A 7,129-nucleotide genomic window follows, 5' to 3' on the forward strand; every position below is an offset into this window, starting at 1 on the left:
CCTCAGTTTTCAGGGTCTTTTATAGTTATCTGGTGAAGTATACTAGAGTTATCTTTGAAGTGCATAAAAAAAAGTTTTAAGATATGGTAAGTAGAAGTTATGTCACCCATTTAATCATCACTGTCCTTAATAGACAGGGATGGTGTGTTGTTTGCTTTACAAGCAGGGAAGTTATACAGATCTCTCTCCACTCACTGTTCCCACGTCCACACCTACACAAAATCTGCTGTCTTGTTTTGACTGGGAAATGTTAATTATCCAGTGGTTTGGGGCTGGCAGTTCATTTGAGTTGTCAGTAAATTACAGTCCTCTGGCCTACCACCATTATAGAGCCTTGCCAAACCCCATCATAAACCGCACACCCCATCACACTGACCATGCAGAATTTAGAGTACAGGTAAGGGGTCACTGTTAAAGTTAACTAACATGCATCACATTTTTCCTGTTAAAAAACCCAAGCAATTGCTCATTCAGAGGTATCTACTATGATCTGAGCTACCTTAAAGTTTCTGCTTGGCACAGAGCCTGGTTGTTTTAGATTTCTTTCAGGTCCTGTGTAATATCTGCTATTCTTATATAAATGTGTTAGGCACCTTAGGACATCTTAAACATCCTAGACACTATAGTCATGTGTGGACAACTGAAGTAGGTCCTCAATGTTCAGATTACTGAAAATATGAGAAATAATTAATGCATTACAGGATGTATATTATGTATCAGTATATAAGCTATATAGACTTTCAAAACCTCCTGGGAGTCAGTATGCTTTGTAGCAAGCTCCAGATTGAAACATGTAGACATGTCATGTGCCACCTGAGGCATCCTAGCATCTGAAGCTTTCTCATGGGGCTGACAAATAAGATGTCAGACGTATAAGAACACCCTCCAACACACACGTGTTTTCTGAATTGGCAGTGGGATGCCCTTCGGCATCTGAAATGTCACCACGTTTATGCAGCTTGATCCCACTGCACAGCTTACCCTCAGGAGAATTCGAGTGCCTGGACTGGGAATTGTTCACAGGATCCCAACTGTGGCTGTGTAGTTCAAAGGATGACATAGTGCGAGTATTATGTCACACCACTAGGATGCCCTCCATCTCTGCACACTCAAGGAAGTTCTCTGTCTCCCAGATTTCTAAGCAGCTATTCTGATAAGGACACAGGAAGGAATTTGTCTCTGGTCCCCTGCTTACCTCAGAGATCAGTTTCATGCAATCCTTTTCCAAAGCTGGGCAGTCCTTTTCATGGACCAGACGAGCATTGCCCTTCTCTCTCCCCACTGCCCTGTTCAACTGTGGACCACTCTTTATCTTCCCATTCCACTCAGCTTCCTGGACTCCTGCCCCAAAACATTTCCCCCCAGTCTCTTTACCAGTTGAAGTCAGAAGAAGGTCAGCTCACAGTGTAAATGTTTACACAATAAACTTTGCTCTTTCTATACTTAAAGATAACTCTCCATGTTTTTAACCTCCCAGTGAACTTCACAATAGTGCTAAGAAGTCTGTTTTCTCAGTGACGCCTAGAAAAAAGAAGGGGAATGTGTGGGTCAGGCTGTTTTAGAGAGCCTGTGAGCTGAGGCAAAGAACTACCTCAGGCATCAGTGTCAGACAGACCATTTTCCAATTCTCCTGTCCTAGCAAATTTGATTATTTCTGTTTTGAGGTTTGTAATATTTGATGCCTTTGTTTAAGTTCTTCCTCCTGGAGTCCTGTAATGTTTTGCATTGAAAAATAAATTAACTTCTTAGCCTTTACTATAATATAGGAAAGCTGGAAGACATGAAACCAGATGTTCAAGATTTCAAAAGGAGATTGAAGATACAACCTAATTGTTAGGATTTTGTGAAGGACAGAGAAGAGATGGAGAAGATTGAATAAGATTTTTTTTTTAAAAATTGGCAAGGCATCTCTTTTCCCCATACTTTATTACTAAGGCCGTACAACTTTTTCTTTTTTCTTTTAATAGAAATACCCATTAAATATTTTTAACATTTTTATATTCCATTTTCTGGCCTTTTATTTTCCTGTCTCTGAAATTGTCTTGCATTTGGGGGCTTTTTCTTTTGTTTTGCTTTTGCTTTGAACATCATAGCAAAGAATATATTCAGGGTGAGATTTGAAAACAGATAATGTGTAAGTGCTCTTGGTGTCGACAGGAAGTCTCTTATATGTGAAGGGCAGCATAAGATAAAACTGTTGTTTTTTTCAGTTTCCAAACAAGTGGCTGATAGAGCTGGTATCTCATACTGAAGGGAAATAGCAGTTGACATGATTCTAAAACAAAGAAAAGGGATTTGGGCCTCAGGATGGAATGCTGCATTTATGCACTCTGAGATTCAGTGTAGTTGTTTACTAGAGTGCGTAGTGCTAGAAGGAAAGCTTGAGAAATAAAAAAGAGTCAGGTTCCCCCCAGAAGATTAATCTGAGTTAACAGCAATCAAAAATTGCTATAAGAACAGAAGAGCACCTGGAGGCCCACTTGTGAACAGCTACCCTTGCAAGAGACTGTGTGGTTTGGAGAGGGCTGAGGGAAAGCAGAAGGCACACAGGAGGGACCCTCTGTGCATTGATCTCATTCTGCAGTGGCACAGTTATGGAAGTCTCTGTTCTGTTGACTGTGTAAATAAAATCAGGATTTGTGCTTCCAAGTCTGCCCTTCAACACTTCTCATGAACACTGTTTTCATGCAGATACAGGTGAAACAAAGAAGCCCATGCATGTGTGTATTTGCTTATGGGTAAAGCTATTTTGAGTTATCATAGGTAAGCAGGATATCCAATTTAGTCTTCTCTGATTCATAGTGGGATTTTTATATAAAAAACAATGCTATTTCTGTAAAGTATTATACATTTCCTTTAGGAAAGGCTTAATCAGCCATATTCAGCTAAATTCAGGCTTCTGAGGTAAATGATGCAAATATGTTTTAGATGTTCATAGAAAATCTATCCAACAGTCTTGTGATAATCAAATGGACAAATAAAAAAGGATTAGTTGAAGCTGAATAAAAGGCAGTCCATCATAGCAGGATAATATAGTGGCAAACAGGAAAGACAAATGTGTTTATTTTGAGGAATTACTTTAAATCAAGAGAAGAGCTAAAAATATTTCTCTGAAGAGGGTACTGAAAGAAGTAAGGTTGTATGGAAGCATATGCCTAACAGGTTGAAGCAAATCAAAAACTTTGATCAAGAAAGAAGGAGCTGTAGCAAAGCCCTAGGGATTGTTACCCTACTCTGGTCTCAGTGGTTTCTTGGACCATATGGTTTTATACTAAGTCATCACTTCTGTGTGCTAATGTGCTAATGCAAGAGCTAAAGGAAAATGTGAAGCTTCTATTTGTGAGTACATGACAGCTCAGCAGTATGCATATGAAAGCTCAGGACTGTAGGAAACACCAGTACAAAACTACGATATGCTTGTCTTTAACTACTAATAGGAAAATGCCCATTTTTGCTGTTATCCAATTTCGGCTTGTTTCATGACATGTAAAAACCTATCTATTTGTCAGAAAGTTGATATACAAGCATGTATGAAATTTTCCTGAAGGTAGTCTTTCCTCCCATCTCCTTGCTTGCATCCAGTTAAACACCTCAATGAAATGAAAATGGAGTTTGTTTACTGAAACTTTTATTGTTTGCACTGCTGTCCAAAATACAGTCTTACCACAGCTATATTTTTAGTATCCTCTGTGTTGCAATTGCAGTTAGCAATGACACGCTCATGTTAAGAATCTACAGTGGTTTGTCATTTCTTCAGCAGTAGACTTTGGTTAAAACCTATTTGTGGTGTTTACAAGAATTACAACAGCACTAGGGATTTGGGCATACAAACCAGAGGCATATAGAGTTTCTTAGAGCAGCTGGAACTTCGTTTCAAGTAACGAACAAAAACATTTGGTGTTTTTAATGGTTTGAACGAAGCACAGTGTGTTTTGAAGAAGCTTGCATCAGCTTCAAGGAATCAGTTCTGCAGCCTTCCTGACACAATTCTGCGATGGCATACCAATAATCCAGCACGGTATACTCAGTTATACATTGAAAGCATAGCTGAAACACTAAAAATAAAGATGGTGCCAAAATGCAATGCCAGTCCCTGGCATCACTGTGAGCTCCTCATGGTCCTTTCTCATTGGAATTTCCCTTCGCTACCTGGTAGCTTTGTGCTGAAATCCTGTGATGGATATTGTGAGTTCACTAGGAGAGATACTAGGGGAATTTGGTTATATAACACAATGGGTTATAGTAATCCTCAGCTTCAAGAGTGCCCTAAAATTGGTTTATTCTAACACTCTAAAGTTGTGAGACCTTAGTCCCTGAGTGTGTCAAAGCCCATCAGAAAAGGAAGCTCAACTGTTCTTTCACAGGTGGGCACCAGGTATGATTTCTAGAAGCACTCAGAATAAATTCTTCAGAAGTAATTTAGAATAAACTGACCTTATTCTACTTCTGTGGAAGTGCAAGTTAGACCCATTTCTCCTGATTCTATCCCTTCTTTATTATTAATTTCTCTAAGAAAAAGATATAAAGGCATGTTGACAGATCTTTTTGGCTTTCCTGGTAGTATTCAGATGCAGTATATCAAGACCTACTATCTGGCTGTCCCATTACTGGATACGTGACCAGTTGAAGTGTATTGGGTTGTACAAGAGGAGACTTCATACACATGAAGTCATGTACAGAGGCTCCTTGAATCTACTATTGAAACAAACCATAGGAGATGAAAGAGATTAATACCTTTCACATGAGGGGATGTGCCCATATACTCCTGCTACCTATGTGTACACAGCTTTACATAAAACAGCAAATGCCTGCCTTTTGATCACTGTCATAGACACCTGTGGTAGAGTGGATGCAGCGCTTTTGGGAGATAAGAGTGCCAGGCAGTGTGTCAAAAACTAGTTGCATAATTTTGGCATGCAGGATTTGGCCTGCAGTTTAAATACTCCTGGTGTAAAATGTAGTGGAGGACTGCAAGATTTAGAAATGGGAGGTTTCTAGGTAAAGCCTGAAACTGGAAGTTAAATGAATGCAAAAGAACAAGTTATAGAACTAAGGAGCTAGAACATTAAGAGAGAAACAATTTCTTAATGTTGTTTCTGGAGTAGATATTTATTCCAGATTAAAACTCAGTCTCCTGGGATTGATTTTTTGTCAAGTAGTGGTGGCTGATAGCTGTGTAAATCCTAAAGCTGGTAAATATCTTAAATTGGTAATCTCCAAGTTAAATGTTTATGAGAGCTGAAAAGGAAAATTTATCCCGCTAAGCTTTTCAAACTTCAGACTTTTCCTTAATGCAATTTGAAATTATAAATGACTCTGTAGGCTAGGAAAAAATGCGGTGTCTAGGATGTTGCCTCAGCTATAAGCCCCCACTCTGAATGAAGCAGAACTTGCGTTTGCAGTGGGGTGCTCCAGATAGCTTCCCTGAACAATGTGTGAATATCTGCTCTCTCCGTGTGCAGTGGTTTCCTTTACTTTGAGCAGACATTTTGTACATGGCTGAAAACATGTGGTCCATTCCCAAAGAAGGTTTTAGTTCTGATGAATAGAAGTTGCCCTCACAAAAAGTAATAAAGGAAAAAAATCCGACCCCACTAGAAAGTGTTTCCTAAGACTTTTCCCAACTGCGTCTGTGGAGTAGTTTTAATTTCAACATCCCTCAGAACTATTTTTAATTTATGCCACCCAAGAAAGAGCACAGGAGGAAGAAAATAGAAATGGCTCTGTATGGAGCAGTGATATAAAACGTTGGTGGTTATTGCTGTGTATTGATGTAATTAAAATTAGCCATGAGGAAAATTATTAGGAGCCTACAGGAATTAGGGAAGGTTTATGTTTGTGGCATGAGAAGGTGTGAACTTCCCACACAAATTGAACATGATGAAATAACATGAGACTTACTTTTACATATTTCAACTTTGTCCCATTTAATTTCTAGGGGTAAAGATTGTGTTTTCCTTTTGAATGCCCAAATATTTTGAGAACAATGAGGCTTAATTGCAGAAAAATGTTTTTGTAAAGAGACGTTGTGGCTGAAATTTCACTTGACCTAATGAAATTTCTTTGCATGGTTAGCACTCAGCTGCAGGGGAGGTACAATGTATTGTAAAAGTGCTCATCTGTTCCAATCATGATTGTGAATACTTGTTTGGTGGCAGGAGACCCTGGTCACTAGGTTCTCACATGTTCTTTGGTTCCCCGCAGACTTATTGATGCTGTTGAGGCTCTCTGTAGACTCAGCATATGCTGGGACCTTTGCTGTAGCTACATACCAGTAATCACTGAATGGGCCTTCACTACTGCTGAGGAGCAGGAAGTGAAAGTCCCTCATGGTTGACATATCTACGTGTGATGTTTGAAAAGTCTTAGTGTTTCCAAGTCTTATGATTTCTTAACTCAAGTCCACTTGGAAAAGGATGGATCTGTAGCCTTGGTATTTGTGAAGAAAAGCTTCAGAAACATGACCTGAGCTCACCCTGGATTAAAAGACAAATAAACCACACAAATATATTTATTTATTTTTCAGTAACTCGCGTTACAGTTAATCTCATGATGTTTTGTGGCTTGACTCATGGTTTTCAAAAGCTTGAGGTTGGCAATGATAGAATGTCACAAACTAAGCAAAACCAGCTTTTTTTTTTTTTTTTAATTCAAGGGTTATGTAATGCCAAAACCAGATTCTGCTGTGAGCTCTGGTCTGCTCTCATAGGAAGTGTGTTTGACAGTCCAAGTCTCTGTCTTTGAAAAGAAGAGCTGAATCTCAACAACTGTATCCCATACTTAAGTAAATATTCTGTAAGCCATGAAACCCTATGAATTTTTGTCCATTACCTTTGGGAACATTATATTCATTGCCTTTGAGGCTTCTATCCTCTTCAGGTCTAACTGAAAGTAATTGTCTCTCGGCCTATTTGCAGGGATTAATCCCAAGCCTGTATCCATAACTGGTAAGATAATTAACTCTTTAATTATTGATTCACACTTTGAGCCATGTATACATACAATAATTATCTTCATGTTTTCCTCTATGCCACAGATTGGAGCTTCTTGTAGCTAGCCATTGTCTTTCCCAACACTTCAATGGTTCAAAAGAATGGACCCTGAATACTGAGATGTCTGTCTCCTGTGA

This window comes from Pipra filicauda, unplaced genomic scaffold (genome assembly GCF_003945595.2).
Source record: "Pipra filicauda isolate LSUMZ 115617 unplaced genomic scaffold, ASM394559v2 scaffold494_size437340_pilon, whole genome shotgun sequence".
In the NCBI taxonomy this organism is placed as follows: Eukaryota; Metazoa; Chordata; class Aves; order Passeriformes; family Pipridae; genus Pipra; species Pipra filicauda.